This window comes from Helianthus annuus, chromosome 5, assembly GCF_002127325.2.
Source record: "Helianthus annuus cultivar XRQ/B chromosome 5, HanXRQr2.0-SUNRISE, whole genome shotgun sequence".
Taxonomy (NCBI): domain Eukaryota; kingdom Viridiplantae; phylum Streptophyta; class Magnoliopsida; order Asterales; family Asteraceae; genus Helianthus; species Helianthus annuus.
The window spans coordinates 22,870,362-22,890,256 of NC_035437.2; positions in this window are offsets into that span (position 1 = coordinate 22,870,362).

Sequence of the window (19,895 nt, forward strand, 5' to 3'; positions counted from 1 at the left end):
CGTGGTTGATTGCTTATTAACTTAATTGAACTGTGTGAATCATACCGAGCAACCCCAGGTGAGTTCATTGCATTTTCTCAAGCATGCGTCCCGGTGGTTTGGGACATCTGATAAACATTTGGAAGGAAAACTTGGGGTAAACAACTGAAACATAGAAACAATCATTTACCGGATTGCCTGTAAGGCAATGGGGTAATTAGTTGATAGCGCTATTAGGTTTGGCACCCTCACACCGGGCCGTAAGGACGGGCGTGAACTAATTACTGGGACAACTTGTAACGCGGATATAAGACCTCCTACAGTTGGTCAAGGTTGTTTGATACCTTGACTTTACCAATGCCTGTGGGGCATTGGAGTTAGGCATTCCCATCATTGACGCTGCATACGGTACAACAAACGAATTAACAACGATATCAGAAACATACAACGAGTTGACTTAACTAATACCCGGTAACTTCACACGTACGCAATACCTTGAACTCACCAGCGTAGTCTGACACACTTGTTGCATGCTTGTAGGTCGTTAACTGTGGAGCGTGGACTTGCTATCTGGGAGTGCTGGAGTTGTCATGGATCGAAGCTATGAGATTGCTAGTATTGACACTTTGGTTTTGAATTATTATGAAACGATTACAAAACAATTTATTATATGCTTCCGCTACTCGACATTATTGGTTTGATAACATGTTTTATTAAGTATTTTCTATTGGTTCAATGTGATTGGTGGCTCAGACTCTGATGTGTAACACGCCTCGCGGGGGTTTCCGCAGGTGGTATTTTGGGGGTGTTACAGTTTGGTATCAGAGCCACTGGTTATAGTGAACTAGGTTTTAAAACGTTTTGTAAAACCAGACTATAACCGAACAACTTCGACAATCGATCATGACACTCAGCACCAGATTGCAAGGTTCGCTTCTCTCTCACTTTATACATTACTTGCTTAGCAGTCACACACCCACAACGTATATGAACTGATACATTAAACACCATAGTGACTTGATAGTGTGACACTACTCTTCGACTCATGTGAACCATAGAACTATGATATCAGCTGTTGTGTTATTTGAACGGGGGAAACTTCGAGCGCAAGCTAAGAGGCTCTGAGATGAACATGCAAATCGCCTTATTATTATGGGTGCACACTTAATAATAACGCGAGGTGCATGCAAGTCCCAGTGAGGCTTATCGAGCGTGAGAAGGGTTCTGCCTTACTATGTGCAAACTTGGTAGTATATAGATATCTGTATGACACCTGACTTCCATCTCGTTTCGATTTCTAAACCGGTTTATTCCCAACTATAGAAACATGAGTGGACGAGGACACGGACGTGGCAACATCAACATGACTCAGGCTGAGTTGACTGACCTAATCAATACCCGCGTGGCTGAGGCTCTAGCAGCCTATCAAGCTGGTACGGAATGTACCAAGTACTCCTTATTCTTATACCACATACACGTCTTTTCATTCCTATAATGTGTTTCCTCCCGTTATTTAGGTCAACAAGCGCAACCCCAACCTAACCAGCCTGTGTGTACCTTCAAAATGTTTATGGACTGCAAGCCACAGACCTTCACCGGGACTGAAGGGGCTGTGGGACTCCTAAGATGGTTCGAAAAAGCAGAATCCGTGTTTGCTATCTGTAACTGTCCCGCCGGGGACAGGGTGAAATATGCTGCGGGTACCTTGGCTGATGGTGCCCTAACATGGTGGAACGCCCAAGTGCAGTTGTTGGGCATTGAGGCAGCGAATGCCACAACTTGGGAAGATTTTAAAGAACTGATCAGGGAGGAGTACTGTCCTCGGGATGAAATCGAGAAACTGGAAAACGAGTATTACAACTTGAAGATGGTTGGGTCGGAAGTTGAAGCGTATGTGAAGCGACAATACGAACTGGCCGACATGTGCCCAAACTTGTCCCGGCCTATGCCTAGGAGAATTGAGTTATTCATTAGAGGGTTACCTCCGCGTGTGAAGAGCTTGGTCACTGCAGCCCATCTCAATGATTTGACACAGATCGTTCGTCTGACTCACAAGATTGTGGATCAAGAGGTGGAGAGCGGATCGTTACCTCCGCGCATTTCAGCCACTGCTGCTGCTACACCCACTGCCACTGCGTCTGCTAATGATAACAAGCGGAAGTGGAGTGATTATGACAAGGCATCCAGTGCTGGCCAAAATCAGAAAAGGCCAGACAACAGCAACCGCAACATCAGCCAGTCGTCGTCTGTCAATCAAGGCCAGGGAAGTGGTCAAAGTCAGGGCTCGTATGCAGGAAAGAAACCACAGTGTAATAAGTGTGGCTACCATCATTTCGGGCCATGTAGTCGCACGTGTCGCAGGTGTGGTAAAGTGGGCCATGAGGCCAAGGATTGCAGGGCTTCACAGCCCAGGCACCAGCAGCAACAGAACCAGCAGAATCAGAGACAACAGGGACAACCACCCCAGCAGAACCAGGGTTTCAGGAAGGGGTGCTTTCAATGCGGGGATGAGGGCCACTTTAAACGGGATTGTCCTCAGTTAAACCAGAACGCCAACGACAACAACAACCGCCCGAATAACAACAATGCTGGAAACAACAACAATAACGGCAACAACGGGGGTAATGGTGCTCGGGGCAGAGTGTTTCAGCTTGGAGCAGGGGATGCCAGGAATGACGGCAACGTTGTAACTGGTACGTTTCCTGTTAACGATCGTATTGCTTCTGTATTATTTGATTCGGGTGCCGATTGGAGTTACGTGTCCCTAGAGTTTAGTCAACGATTAGGGATAACCCCAACACCCTTAGAGGTTAAACAAGTAGTAGAACTAGCAGATGGTAAGACGATAGAAGCCTCGAACGTCCTTTTTGGGTGCAAACTAGATCTCGTGGGTCAGGTGTTTGATATTGACCTCCTTCCCGTTACGCTCGGTAGTTTTGACATAGTGGTAGGCATGGATTGGTTGTCTAAGCACCAGGCAGAAATTCTATGTAAGGAGAAGATTTTGCGTATTCCTCTCCCTGATGGAGAGTCACTGTTAGTTCAAGGACATCGTAGTGGGACGATGGTTGGGATTATCACGGCCATGCGTGCACAACAGTATCTACAAAAGGGGTATCCTGCACTGTTAGCGCTAGTTACCAACGCTCAGTCTGAAGAGAGTAAGATTGAGGATCTCCCAGTAGTGCGAGAATTCGCTGATGTATTTCCAGAGGAGCTACCAGGGTTACCTCCTCACCGTCAAGTAGAATTTCAAATTGACCTTGCACCGGGAGCAGCTCCAATTGCTCGAGCTCCTTACCGGTTAGCACCAGGAGAGTTACAGGAACTGTCTAATCAACTGCAGGAGTTGTTGGACAGGGGCTTTATTCGACCCAGTTCTTCGCCTTGGGGAGCCCCAGTTTTGTTCGTAAAGAAGAAAGACGGGTCATTCCGTATGTGTATCGACTATCGAGAGCTCAACAAGGTGACCATTAAGAACCGCTATCCGTTACCACGTATCGACGACTTGTTCGACCAGTTGCAAGGGTCGAGTTTCTATTCAAAGATCGACTTAAGGTCGGGTTATCACCAGGTAAGGGTTAGGGAAGAGGATGTTCCCAAGACAGCCTTTCGAACGCGCTACGGGCACTATGAGTTTTTGGTCATGCCGTTTGGATTGACCAATGCACCAGCAGTTTTCATGGATCTTATGAACCGCGTGTGCAAGCCATATCTCGACGAGTTTGTTATAGTGTTTATCGACGACATCTTGGTCTACTCCAAGAACAAGGAAGATCACGAGCGTCACCTACGTCTCATCTTGGAACTCTTGAGGAGGGAACAACTGTATGCAAAGTTTTCTAAGTGCGACTTTTGGATTCGGGAAGTGCATTTCCTTGGGCACGTTGTTAACGAGAAAGGGATACATGTGGACCCTGCGAAGGTGGATGCAGTTAAGAATTGGGCGGCACCAAAGACTCCGTCTGAGGTACGTCAATTTCTTGGTCTCGCCGGATACTATCGAAGGTTTATTAAAGACTTCTCGAAAATCGCGCAACCTCTCACCTCACTGACACAGAAGCACACGGCGTACTCGTGGGGAACGAAGCAGGAAGAGGCCTTCCAGATGTTAAAACAGAAACTTTGCAGTGCACCGATCTTGTCTTTGCCAGAGGGCACCGAAGATTTTGTGGTTTATTGTGACGCGTCAATTCAGGGTCTCGGTTGCGTGTTGATGCAACGCGAGAAGGTGATCGCTTATGCTTCTCGACAACTGAAGGTGCACGAGAAGAACTACACGACACACGACTTGGAGCTAGGAGCGGTGGTGTTTGCGTTGAAGATTTGGAGACACTATCTGTACGGTACCAAATGCACCATCTACACCGACCATAGGAGTCTCCAGCACATCTTCGACCAGAAAGAGTTGAATATGCGACAACGACGATGGGTGGAGTTATTGAACGATTATGAATGTGCCATCAAGTATCACCCGGGCAAGGCGAACGTTGTAGCCGACGCCCTCAGCAGGAAGGATAACGCACCTAGGCGTGTGCGAGCATTGCAACTCACGATTCAGTCCAATCTCCCTTCCCAGATACGAGACGCTCAGTTAGAAGCGTTGAAACCAGAGAATGTTCGAGCTGAAGCTTTACGTGGCTCGAGACAACGACTAGAACAAAAGGGAGACGGCGCTTACTACGTAACTGGACGCATTTGGGTCCCGCTCTTTGGCAACTTACGGGAACTTGTAATGGAAGAGGCACATAAGTCACGTTACTCCGTACATCCTGGATCAGATAAGATGTACCACGACCTGAAAACTACTTACTGGTGGCCCAGCATGAAGGCTCATATAGCAACCTACGTCAGCAAATGTTTGACTTGTGCTAAAGTCAAAGCAGAACATCAAAAGCCCTCAGGTCTACTGCAGCAACCAGAGATACCCACATGGAAGTGGGAACAGATCGCTATGGATTTCGTGACAGGACTACCAAGAACTCAGGCTGGGAATGACACTATTTGGGTGATTGTTGATCGCCTCACGAAATCAGCACACTTCCTAGCAATCAAGGAAACGGACAAGTTTTCTCAGCTGGCAGCAGTGTATCTCAAGGAAGTGGTTGCTAGGCATGGAGTGCCAACTTCTATCATTTCAGACCGTGATCCGCGTTTCACTTCAGAGTTATGGCAGTCTATGCATAAATCGTTTGGTTCCCAACTCGACATGAGTACCGCTTATCACCCGCAGACGGATGGTCAAAGCGAGCGCACCATCCAAACACTTGAAGACATGCTTCGAGCATGCGTACTCGACTTTGGAAAAGGATGGGAGAAACACCTACCGTTGATAGAATTCTCCTACAACAACAGCTACCATTCAAGTATTAAGGCAGCTCCGTTCGAAGCACTGTACGGACGGAAATGTCGTTCACCTCTCTGTTGGCATGAGGTGGGAGATAGTCAGATCACAGGACCTGAGTTTGTCCTTGAAGCATCAGAAAGCATCGTGCAGATCAGAAACCGTATGGCCGCAGCTCGCGATCGTCAGAAAAGTTACGCTGACAAGCGTAGTAAGCCGTTGGAATTCGAAGTTAATGACCGAGTTATGCTAAAGGTCTCACCCTGGAAGGGTGTGGTGCGTTTTGGGAAACGCGGCAAACTAAACCCTCGTTATGTAGGACCCTTCAAAATTTTAGAACGGATTGGAAAGGTGGCCTACAGGTTGGAATTACCTGCTGAGTTGGGTAATGTCCATGATGTATTTCATGTATCACAGCTAAAGAAGTGTTTGGTTGACGAAACACTAGTAGTACCATTCCAAGAACTAAAGATAGACGACAAATTGCAGTTTGTCGAAGAACCAATTGAAATCATGGATCGGGAAGTCAAAGTTCGTAAGCACAGCCGCATACCGATTGTCAGAGTTCGTTGGAACTCGAGACGGGGTCCAGAGTTCACGTGGGAACGCGAGGACCAGATGAAACTTAAGTATCCACATTTGTTTCCCACAGATCAGGCAGAACCTAGTGAACCTAGAGTTGAGGCAACTAGCGAATTTCGGGACGAAATTCCCATTCAAGTTGGGGAGGATGTGACACCCCAGGAAAACCAGCAAACGATGTAACCTACCTAGCTTTAACCTGTATAGCTTACGTTAGTGAGTGCGTACCAAATTTCGGGACGAAATTTCCTTTTAGTTGGGGATACTGTGACAACTCGTATTTCGAACCTGTTTTGTGTAACATTACGTGATTGTGTGAACATTAGTGAATAACATGATATATGTGTTTTATGTGAAATCGTGATATATGTTATATGTTACATAACCCGAATACACGACCCATTTGCCTACACAACTCATTCGGTCCATGATTGATGGACTCGAGACCGTTAGGGCGGCCCGATGAGGGGACGGCCCACTCTCTTAAACCGTGTAAACACTCACTAGTGGAGGAAGTTCTCTCATTTGTTACAATTATCTCACAAACACACACAAACCCTAAAGAACTCTCTCTCCCTCTCGGCTACTTGGAACCCGGCGACACACCCACACCCTACAACCGAGGATCATTCTTGTCTCTTCTTTAATTCGGTTAGTGATTGTTATGTTTATTGATGGTTTGAATATTGTTGAGGAATTGGTTGTTATATGAAAGTTCTTGTGAGTATTGTTGCATGATAATATGTTTGATTATGATGTTAACTGTTAATGTTCATGAATCGGCCATGTTTGTATCTAATCGGATATGATGTTTGTTAACCGGTTGTGATGTTATGATTTGGGAACATGATTTAGGTTGCTTGATAGTTTATGAAATCGATTGTCACATGATCCGATCCACTGTTCTTGATGATGATAATATGAACATACATGATTCTGTTTAGAAACTGCTGTTTGATCCGTTTTGATGATAAACAAAACTGTTAATTGATCATGATTGAATTTCCAAATTTGTGCATAATCAGTTACGGAAATTATGAGCTGTAAATCAGGAAATCAGTTACACATCCGGTTACGACAGGAGGTTGCGAGTCGGGATCTCCCATTGCGACTCGAAACCACACACGGTTGCGAGTCGAAACCAACACACACACCGACACGAACAGCATGAACCGAAACCACGGTTGCGAGTCCTGTTGCGACTCGTAACCGGACCATGACAAGCCGAGACCCCAGTTGCGAGTCCCGTTGCGACTCGTAACCGCCTTTGGTTGCGACTCGAGATCGCTGGTTGCGACTCGGGACCTTTCCTTGTTGCGACTCGAGACCATGTAATCGTACATGCTGTTGTTGGGCCTGCACAAATACGAGCCCAACAGATTGGGCTGAACACTTGGACACTGTCTGTTTACGTGATGCTTGTTTACGTGATTGGTTACGTGGAATACCATGTTGAATACTTGCACAGCCTGTTATTATACGTGTGGAACTTACGTGCAATACTTGAATGCGAATCTGATTGGTATGATAACTTTGGTAGGACGTGGTTGATTGCTTATTAACTTAATTGAACTGTGTGAATCATACCGAGCAACCCCAGGTGAGTTCATTGCATTTTCTCAAGCATGCGTCCCGGTGGTTTGGGACATCTGATAAACATTTGGAAGGAAAACTTGGGGTAAACAACTGAAACATAGAAACAATCATTTACCGGATTGCCTGTAAGGCAATGGGGTAATTAGTTGATAGCGCTATTAGGTTTGGCACCCTCACACCGGGCCGTAAGGACGGGCGTGAACTAATTACTGGGACAACTTGTAACGCGGATATAAGACCTCCTACAGTTGGTCAAGGTTGTTTGATACCTTGACTTTACCAATGCCTGTGGGGCATTGGAGTTAGGCATTCCCATCATTGACGCTGCATACGGTACAACAAACGAATTAACAACGATATCAGAAACATACAACGAGTTGACTTAACTAATACCCGGTAACTTCACACGTACGCAATACCTTGAACTCACCAGCGTAGTCTGACACACTTGTTGCATGCTTGTAGGTCGTTAACTGTGGAGCGTGGACTTGCTATCTGGGAGTGCTGGAGTTGTCATGGATCGAAGCTATGAGATTGCTAGTATTGACACTTTGGTTTTGAATTATTATGAAACGATTACAAAACAATTTATTATATGCTTCCGCTACTCGACATTATTGGTTTGATAACATGTTTTATTAAGTATTTTCTATTGGTTCAATGTGATTGGTGGCTCAGACTCTGATGTGTAACACGCCTCGCGGGGGTTTCCGCAGGTGGTATTTTGGGGGTGTTACATATATCACCATTGCTGTTGATTTTCTTGACTGTATATCTCTGAAATGTCAACATATACACATGTGATTTAGTTTATGAAGATTTTTCAATGCCAAGAACCTCGATCAGAGTGTAAAAAGGCGTAAGCTTCACAATGGTGTAAAACTAAAAAGGGGTATACCGGGCTTGGATTCGAGTTATAGGGACAAGCGCCAAACCAACCTCCCAAGAATGGAATCGACGAGCGAAAACACTAGACAACCTCCTTGAAGTAGCTTTTCTTGCCACCAGACCTTTCTCCATCATTTATGAATCTGATGACGTCCCAAAACATATTCCTTAAATTGTAGCCATTTTTTGAATGTTTAATTTTTGGTGTCTAATCCGCATATATATCACCATTGCTCTTGATTTTCTTGACTGTATATCTCTTAAATATCAACATATACACGTGTGATTAAGTTTACGAAGATTTTTCAATGCCGAAAACCTCGATCAAAGAGTAAAAAAAGGCGTAAGGTTCACAATGGTGTAAAACTAAAATGGGATATACCGGGCTTGGATTCGAGTTACAGGAACAAGGGCCAAACCAACCACTCAAGAATGGAATCGTCGTGCGAAAACACTTGGCAACCTTCTGGAAGTAGCTTTTGTTGCAACCAGACCTTTCTCCATCAGTTAGGAGGACTCTGATGCCGTCACTAAACACATTCCTTAAATTGTAGCCATTTTTTGAGTGTTTATTTTTTTGTGTCTAATCCGCATATATATCACCATTGCTCTTGATTTTTCTTGACTGTGTATCTCTTAAAATTTCAACATACACACGTGTGATTTAGTTTACGAAGAATTTTCAATGCCGAGAACCTCGATCAGAGAGTAAAAAAGGCATAAGGTTCAGAATGGTGTAAAACTAAAATGGGATATACCGGGCTAGGATTCGAGTTAAAGTAACAAGATACAAACCAACCAACCAAGAATGGAATCGTCGAGCGAAAACACTAGACAACCTCCTGGAGGCAGCTTTTCTTGCCACCAGAACTTTCTCTATCAATTAGGACTCTGATGCCGTCATTAAACACATTCCTTAAATTGTAGCCATTTTTTGAGTGTTTATTTTTTGGTGTCTAATCCGCATATATATCACCATTGCTCTTGATTTTCTTGACTGTATATCTCTTAAATGTCAACATATACACGTGTGATTTAGTTTACTAGGATTTTTCAATGCCGAGAACCTCGATCAGAGAGTAAAAAAGGCGTAATGTTCACAATGGTGTAAAACTAAAATGGGATATACCGCGCTAGGATTCGAGTTACAGGAACAAGCGCCAAACCAACCACCCAAGAATGAAATCGTCGAGCGAAAACACATGACAACCTCCTGGAAGTAGCTTTTCTTACCACCAGACCTTTCTCCATCAATCAGGAATCTGATGCCGTCACTATACACATTCCTTAAATTGTAGCCATTTTTTGAGTGTTTATTTTTTGGTGTCAAATCCGCATATATATCACCATTGCTCTTAATTTTCTTGACTGTATATCTCTGAAATGTCAACATATACACATGTGATTTAGTTTATGAAGATTTTTCAACGCCAAGAATCTCGATCAGAGAGTAAAAAAGGCGTATGCTTCACAATGGTGTAAAACTAAAATGGGATATACCGGGCAAGGATTCGAGTTACAGGGACAAGCGCCAAACCAACCTCCCAAGAATGGAATCGACGAGCGAAAACACTAGACAACCTCCTGGAAGTAGCTTTTCTTGCCACCAGACCTTTCTCCATCATTTAGGAATCTGATGACGTCACAAAACATTTTCCTTAAAAGGTAGCCATTTTTTAAATGTTTATTTTTTGGTGTCTAATCAACATATATATCACCATTGCTCTTGATTTTATTGACTATAAATCTCTTAAATGTCAACATATACACGTGTGATTAAGTTTACGAAGATTTTTCAATGCCGAGAACCTCGATCAAAGAGTAAAAAAGGCGTAAGGTTCACAATGGTGTAAAACTAAAATGGGATATACCGGGCTAGCATTCGAGTTACAGGAACAAGGGCCAAACCAGCCACCCAAGTATGGAATCGTCTTGCAAAAACCCTTGGCAACCTCCTGGAAGCAGCTTTTGTTGCAACCAGACCTTTCTCCATCAGTTAGGAATCTGATGTCGTCACTAAACACATTCCTTAAATTGTAGCCATTTTTTGAGTGTTTATTTTTTGGTGTCTAATACGCATATATATCACCATTGCTCTTGATTTTCTTGACTGTGTATCTCTTAAATGTCAACATACACACGTGTGATTTAGTTTACGAAGATTTTTCAATGCCGAGAACCTCGATCAGAGAGTAAAAAAGGCGTAAGGTTCAGAATGGTGTAAAACTAAAATGGGATATATCGGGCTAGGATTCGAGTTAAAGTAACAAGATACAAACCAACCAACCAAGAATGGAATCGTCGAGCGAAAACACTAGACAACCTCCTGGGGGCAGCTTTTCTTGCCACCAGAACTTTCTCCATCAATTAGGAATCTGATGCCGTCATTAAACACATTCCTTAAATTGTAGCCATTTTTTGAGTGTTTATTTTTTGGTGTCTAATCCGCATATATATCACCATTGCTCTTGATTTTCTTGACTGTATATCTCTTAAATGTCAACATATACACGTGTGATTTAGTTTACTAGGATTTTTCAATGCCAAGAACCTCGATCAGAGAGTAAAAAAGGCGTAAGGTTCACAATTGTGTAAAACTAAAATGGGATATACCGGGATAGGATTCGAGTTACAGGAACAAGGGCCAAACCAACCACACAAGAATGGAATCGTCGAGCGAAAACACTTGACAACCTCCTGGAAGCAGCTTTTCTTGCCACCAGACCTTTCTCCATCAATTAGGAATCTGATGCCGTCACTAAACACATTCCTTAAATTGTAGCCATTTTTTGAGTGTTTATTTTTAGGTGTCTAATCCGCATATATACACCATTGCTCTTGATTTTCTTGACTGTATATCTCTTAAATGTCAAAATTATACACGTGTGATTTACTTTACGCAGATTTTTCAATGCCAAGAACCTCGATTAGTGAGTAAAAAAGGCGTAAGTTTCACAATGGTGTAAAATTTAAATGGGATATACCTGGCTAGGATTCGAGTTAGAGGAACAAGGGCCAAACCAACCACCCAAGAATGAAATCGTCGAGAGAAAACACTTGACAACCTCCTGGAAGCAGCTTTTCTTGCCACCAGACCTTTCTTCATCAATTAGGAATATTATGCCGTCACTAAACACATTTCTTAAATTGTAGCCATTTTTTGAGTGTTTATTTTTTGGTGTCTAATCTGCATATATATCACCATTGCTCTTGATTTTCTTGACTGTATATCTCTTAAATGTCAACATATACACGTGTGATTTAGTTTACGAAGATTTTTCAATGCCGAGAACCTCGATCAGAGAGTAAAAAAGGTGTAAGGTTCACAATGGTGTAAAACTAATTAAAATGGGATATACCAGGGTTGCATTCGAGTTAGAGGAACAAGGGCCAAACCAACCACCCAAGAATGGAATCGTCGAGCAAAAACACTTGACAACCTCCTGGAAGCAGCTTTTCTTGCCACCAGACCTTTCTCCATCAATTAGGAATCTGATGCCGTCACTAAACACATTCCTTAAATTGTAGCCGTATTTTGAGTGTTTATTTTTTGGTGTCTAATCCGCATATATATCACCATTGATCTTGATTTTCTTGAATGTATATCTCTTAAATGTCAACATATACACGTGTGATTTAGTTTACGAAGATTTTTCAATGCCGAGAACCTCGATCTGGGAGTAAAAAAGGCGTAAGGTTGATATTGGTGTAAAACTAAAATGGGATATATCGGGCTAGGATTCGAGTTACAGGAACAAGGGCCAAACCAACCACCCAAGAATGGAATCGTCGATCGAAAACACTTGACAACCTCCTAGAAGCAGCTTTTCTCCATCAATTAGGAATCTGATGCCGTCACTAAACACATTCCTTAAATTGTAGGCATTTTTTGAGTGTTTATTTTTTGGTGTCTAATCCGCATATATATCACCATTAATTGATTCTCATGCTACGATGAGTAATGCGAATGAAATCATGCAGAAAGAGATAGCTGATTTGAGGGCAGACTAGGAGAACAAGTCTAAGCAAATTGAGATGTTATATGCTGTTATTGAGGATAGACTTGGTATAAATGTGCATGCAGCTTATGATGATATAGAAATCCGAAGAGCTGAGGATCAGAGGATGGAAAAACAACAACAAGATGCTGTTGAAGCTGCAAAGGATAAAGGAAAAGGTATAGCAGTGGAAGAAGCTTCTGAAGAAGTTCTTGAATCATCTAGCCAGAGAGAGCAACAACCAGATGTTGAAGTTAACGATGAAAATGCTCTGGTCCTCGCACAGCAATTCATCCTTGTAGGTGAATCAAAGAGAGTACCTTACAGTAGAGAAGACAATGCAATGAGAATTGAAATTGAAAGACGTCGACTGAAAGCTAAGGAAGCAAAGAAAGCTCAGACAGTTGAGAAATTGACGAAGAGAATGATGATGAGGATGAAGAAGATGATGATTTGAAAGACATTGATGATTATCATAGAAGCAGTGATGATGATAACGGTGATGATTTTGGAGTCGCTCATCCGAAAGTTTCTATGGGGTGGTTCGGGTAATAACAAGAAGATGCATTGGGTAGCGTGGGATAGTGTGTCTATTCCAAAAGAGGAAGGGGGTCTTGGCTTGAGCAAATTAAAACACATTAACATTGCTCTCCTTTCCAAATGGGGATGGCGATATAAGATTGAGAAAAACCAACTGTGGAAGAAGGTGGTTGAGGCGCTTCATGAGAATAGAAATAACTAGGATTTCCTGCCGGTTAAAAGAAGTTTAAGCGGAGTTTGGCATAACATTGTTAAAACATTTGCCAGAACGATCATCAATGGTACTGCGTTGCGTAATTTTTTCAAAAGTGCGATCAGTAATGGTAGTGATACTTCTTTTTGGTTGGATCCTTGGCTATGTAATGAACCATTAAAGGATATTTATCCTAATATTTTCAAACTTGAAGCTAATACAAAATATAGTGTTGCTAGCAGGTTAACCAACAGGGAAGATGGATCGATTGGGACAAATTGGAATTGGAGGACTGGGCCTGGAAGATTTCTAGAGATATCGGAATTAATCTGGCTCATGAGAGATTTGGGATCTGTTAAATTGGAAGGTCGGGAAGACAAGTGGAAGTGGATTGGAGCAGGCACGGAAGATTACTCAGTTGGGGCAGTGAGAAGAATTGTTAGTAAAAGTGTGGACCATAGCGGAATTTTGTGATGAAGTGGTGCAAATGGGTTCCTATGAAATGCAACGTCTTCTCTTGGAGAGCTGAAATGGGGAAAATTTCAACCGGAACGACGCTCTAAGACAGAAATATCGAGATAGATGACGTTTACTGTCCTCATTGTGGGTCGAGAGACGAGTCAAGTAACCATCTCTTCACTTCTTGTTTGGTGGCGAGCAGGGTCTGGCATCACATTTCGTGATGGTGTAGAGTGGCGCCTTTTGCGGCTTATACTGTTAGAGAGATGCTAGAGCTTCATTATCATGTCGGGCTGAATGGTGTGGCTAAAGAGCTTTTTCATGGTATTGTCATAATCGGGTGCTGGAGCATTTGGCGTGCTAGGATGGTTTCAAATTCTCCAATAATCAAGTTCGGGTGGAAGATATTATTAGCGAAATTAAATTGGTAGGGTTTCTCTGGGCTAGAAGTAGATTAAAAGCTTGGTCCGTGTCTTGGACCGAGTGGTGTAGCTTTGTATTTATGTAGAGTTCTAGTGTTTGTTGTTTGGCCACCCCGTTTCGTGGGTTGGTGGTTTCTAATGATATTTACTTTTCAAAAAAATAAAAAATATAAAAAATATAATGTTACTTAAAAAATACAAACCTAAAAATACATAAAAGATTAAACTAGAAACTAAATCTTCACTCGTCATCTCCTTCCTGTTCACGATCAAACCATAAGTACTCGGTCAGATCATCTCGAATGTTAAGGTGTGTGTCCTTGTCACGTATCCTCGCTCGGATAACTTCCTTCTGAGGGTAGGTGAGTAGTGGGTTCGCCGGTTGGTTACCTTCATCATAACTCTCTACACAAAAGGCTCTGCCAAAAGGGGTGATGTGGCGGGGACGGTATACCACAACCCCTGGTCTAAGAACTAAAAAAAGAGACTAACCATATTGCCAACATCACAATGCCCACGCGTTAAATAATCAAAAACTCTGTTATAACCGAGGACCCAGATATCAAAATGTTGATTTTTTACCTTTCTTGTTAGTAATCACGAACCACAAAATACATTGGTCCAATTCCACCGTATAAAAAGAGAAAAATGAAGAATTGAAATAAACCCTAAATTAAAACCAGCCCCTTCAAAGTCTATTAAGCGATTTTGAGCATCTTTGAAACGATTAGCACTGAAGGACTCAAGAGTAAATCACGAACAAAATTATATGAAAATAGAGAGATTACTTATACATCATCAGTATACTAAAAAGACTTGTAAACCAGTGAAAGGATGCGGTGTAGAATGGAGAGAGAATAGAATTGAAAGAGTGAGTGAGAGGACGGTGACGTCCATAAGAGTTTTTGAGAGGAGGGGCGTCCTATTGCGGAGTAGGATAACTAAAGGATTCGAACAATACGTAACCGGGTCAATCAATTCATTGAGAGAGTGACACGTGTCCCCTTAATGTTTTGTTATATCAGTATAGACAGAATAGATAGATGTATATATTTATATTACACGATTATTATTGTATATATCGATAATTGTTTAGCGATAAGTTATCCATATACACATATTATACATATTATACGCTCTACACACTTCATGTTAAATTTGTATACATATATGTATGTTTGTGACCAACGGTCACTGTAAAGTATATTTGTATATTTAAAGGCTTGTATCAATATTTACTTTTACGTATCTATACTATATAATAAAAGAAACCTGTTTTGGGACACTTGTCATTCTCTCATTTAATTGATTAAAATTATTAATAATACTAATAATAATAATATTTAATCTAAATTAATACAAATTTTTATTATTAATAATATTTAATCAAATCTAAAATCTATTCTAATACAAATTTGTATTATCAATAATATTTAAAAAGGTGTATACGAGTCTGACTTATTTTCATAGTTAAAATTCATTATATTTAATTCGTGTATTTTTATAGTCTCCAAACTCAGATTTCACAATTCAACTTGGTTCTAATTCTGATTTAAGCAAATTCATATTTTTGATATTTTATTATCTATACTATATAATAAAAGAAACCTATTTTGGGACACTTGTCATTCTCTCATTTAATTGATTAAAATTATTAATAATACTAATAATAATAATATTTAATCTAAATTAATACAAATTTTTATTATTAATAATATTTAATCAAATCTAAAATCTATTCTAATACAAATTTTTATTATCAATAATATTTAAAAAGGTGTATACGAGTCTGACTTATTTTCATAGTTAAAATTCATTATATTTAATTTGTGTATTTTTATAGTCTCCAAACTCAGATTTCACAATTCAACTTGGTTCTAATTCTGATTTAAGCAAATTCATATTTTTGATATTTTATTATCCTTTTTTTACAAGACTGAACTATAATTTATAGACATTAGGCTATCACAGATAAAGAAATGTTACACATATAAAGTTCTAAAATAGTTGGGATATCAATTAATTAAACAAAGAGATTGTAAATAAAAAACCTTATAATCGTAACATTATTATTATTATTATTATTATTATTATTATTATTATTATTATTATTATTATTATTAGAGTAATTATTATTATTAGAGTAAGGCTATTGTAAAAATGAGCTTAACATACTAAACATGAGAAAAGAAGTGAAGGCTATTGTCAAGCACGTATTTTAGTTCCGAAATATAAATATACACGGGAGGCTTTGATGGTGTGCGGGGAGGATCTCCGCACAAGGCCCGCGATTTCGAGAGGCATGTGATTTAAAAAAAATATCCGATACGTATATGTTATTTTTTTAAATAGTAAACACATACCACTTCCAATATAGGCTCATTTACAAAAAAAAAAAATTATGGTTTAGAATTTAGCTCACTTGGAATTATGTTTATTTAACCCAATACTAATTTGATTTTTTTTAAATAATAACAAAACTTAACGGAAGGGCACATTTTTCAAGCTCGAACAGGGTATGTGAATTCTCAGAGACACATCTGTAAATATAAACCCGTTAGTTTTTTTAAATATTTTTTTATTATTTGGTATATAAAATCATATTTATTCAACCCATGTAATACAAGGGGGTTTTTAAAATTATATTTTTTTATTATTTGGTAAACAATATTACATTTATTCAACCCATGTAATACAATGGTTTTAAAGATGTAATTTTTTTTTATTATTTGGTATATAATATTACATTTATTCAACCGTACAATACATATGGTTCTTATAGATATAACTTATTTTATTATTTAATATATAAAATTACATTTCTTCAAACCGTGCAATAAAGGAGGCTTTTAAAAAGATAATGTTTTATCATTTGGTATATAAAATTCATTTATTCAACCCGTGTAATACACAGGGTTATAACCTAGTGTGGGTATAATGTGAAATATTAAAATCCTATTACACGACCTATTTTTTATTGTTTAAGAATATCTATACTATATAATAAAAGAAACCAATAAGTGGACACATGTCATTCATAGGAGCTATCTATTTTTTTAGTTTTTTCCTCTTTTCCCTACTTAATTATAGATAATTAATATTAATTAAAAGATAATTATAAAATTAAATTTAATATAAATTTAAACAATTCGTATAGGAGATAATATAATATTTTGAAATATTTATTAGATTTCAATATTATTTATCCTGAAATTAACAAAAGACGTACACTAAATATAAATTAGAGTAAATTACGATTTTGGTAGTTATATCACTTTTACCCTTTTAGCCCTAAAAAAATCTTTTAACATGTGAACCCCCAATGTCTTTTTTCTAACCCTTTTGGCCTCTAACACTAACCTCATCCATTTACTTTTAGGGGCCAAAATGGTTAGAAAAAAATACGTTTGGGCCAAAGGGTTAGAAAAAAAGACGTTGGGGACTCAAATGTTAAAAGATTCATTCTGGGGCTAAAAGGGTAAAACTGATATAAACATAGAGGCCAAAATCGTAATTTACTCTATAAATTAATATGATGTAAATGATTTATTTACTTATTTTATTAAACTAAAGTAGTTAAGAGTAGAACTTATTTAAAAAATGTTTATAAGGGGTAAACAAAAACATTAATCAATGTTTATTGGTTCTATACTTTTATTTTCGTGTTTAACTCTCAACTCAAATACCGTATTCACTATATTTACGTGACATTTATAAGAACCATTATAGTATTTAGTATACAAAATTACATTTACTTAATCTGTGTAATACACATGGTTTTTAAAGATATAACTTTTTTAATTATTTGATATATAAAATTACATTTATTTAACCTGTATAATATACAGGGTTCATAAAGATGTAACTTTATATTATTTAATATATAAAATTGCATTTATTCAACCCGTGTAATACACGGGGTTCTAACCTAGTAATTTAATATTTAAACATATACATTTTTCTTAGATTTATACATACAGATGGTTAAAAAAACATTTTTTATATTAATTTTATACATGCCTTCTTAAATTTCGTTCAAAATTATACATTTATCTTAAAATTGTCCGAGTAATTAAATAGCGACTTTCTTAAAGCTTTGAACACAAACATCTTTGTTTTGGGCCAAAAAAGATATGACTAGCCCAGTGGCCCTTGTTCCTTTTATTCGATATGACGGCAAAAAATTCATCCCAACTAGACCGTTGCCAAGGTTGTGCATTGAAGCGGCGATATCTTAGTTGTCTATAGATGACGTCACGTTATATGCGTTAGAAATATGAAAACACATGTTTCGATGTATCCGATCTAAAGCATTGATTTTAAAATAGATATAAATATAAATCATAAGATGCTTTAAGTATTTTGTGGACTTTAACAAATTTTTACCTAAACCGTTTAAAACATGAATATAATGAATGCACTAAGGGTAAAGTTATCCTATAAGATTTCCTAAATCTAAAAAGTATATAAAAACAGAATAAATTGCAAAATATAATACAATGTCAAAAAAATATAACACAATGTCGAGGAAAAAAGACATAATTACGCAAATATAAAAAAAAAACACAATGTTAAATAAAAACACACAATTATATAAAAAAAATTAAAATCTAAAGTCTATAAATTCAAAAGTGAAAACCTAAAATCTCATATCATAGAGTTTGATAAGACGGTTTCAATAATGCATGAATGAGGGCAATCGAAGTCCATTTAATACTCATCTTACGATTTCTTTTAACAGATTTTGTATTTGATCATAACTGTGCATTTTAAATGCCTTGATTTATTAATTATTATATAACTTTATTTCGATTAAAGAATACATATCCATTTTTGTTTAACATATCTTTTTTTTTTGAACGGCAAATTTGGATCACTGACGGACCACTGGAGTATCATCGTGTCACTAGCAGAACCACCCGATCATATCCATCTCCACTAGGCAATAATGCCTATACACCAATTCAGGAGCAAACCCAATAAATCTGGGAAAACCCTCTTTGTGGGAATCGAACCCATGACCTAATGGTCATAAGCCTTATCCCACCCCCAAGATACCACTAAGCTATAATGCCATGGGTTTAATATATCTTTTTAACAGTAAATTTTTTCATTACTCTGCTTTTTGGTGGGTCTAACCCTTGATATTAAGGAGGAAACTTTGCCATTTTAACAGTAAATTGTTTCATCACTCTGCGATTTTGGTTCCTGAGGTTTGGTTATTTTTACCATTTTAGTCCAAATCTCAAACTTTTTAAATCTGGGTCCCTATGGTTTCACTTTTATTTCTATTTTGGTCCAAAAATCAAATCAACTCTTATTTAGCTATTAAAATCTGGTTATTTTGTCTTTTACTTCAGGGGCAAAATGTTCCATCTCAATTTATTATAACATATTATTAATTAAATTAGTTATATTAAATATCACTTTACCCTATAAAACCTTTACCCAGATATATCTTCATCTTCTTCATTTCTCCCCACACCCAAACCCTAATCCCTAATCCTCATCTTCTCCCCTGCAACCGTCTGATCGACCACCTCCCAAAACATCCACCACTCCACATCCTACTTCTAGACCCCCAACGGCCAAATCTTCACCCAATCATGGTGCCCATCATCCCCTACCCAACCCCAATCATGGCGCCCATCATCCCAAAACATCCCTGTTTGTTGTATGACCTGATGAACACGCCCAAACCCAGTATCCTCCAATCCACCATCCTGGACATCAGTTCCCTGTTCAGAGGGATTTTTCGTAATTTTCTCCTGAACAATCAGCTCTTCTTCATCCTCATCGGTAACCCAGCCTTCTTCAGCAACCCCTTCCATAACCGAGTCAAAGTCCAGCTTTTTTGTGGGTGTAGGAATATCGCCAGAGTCTGAGTTCATTTT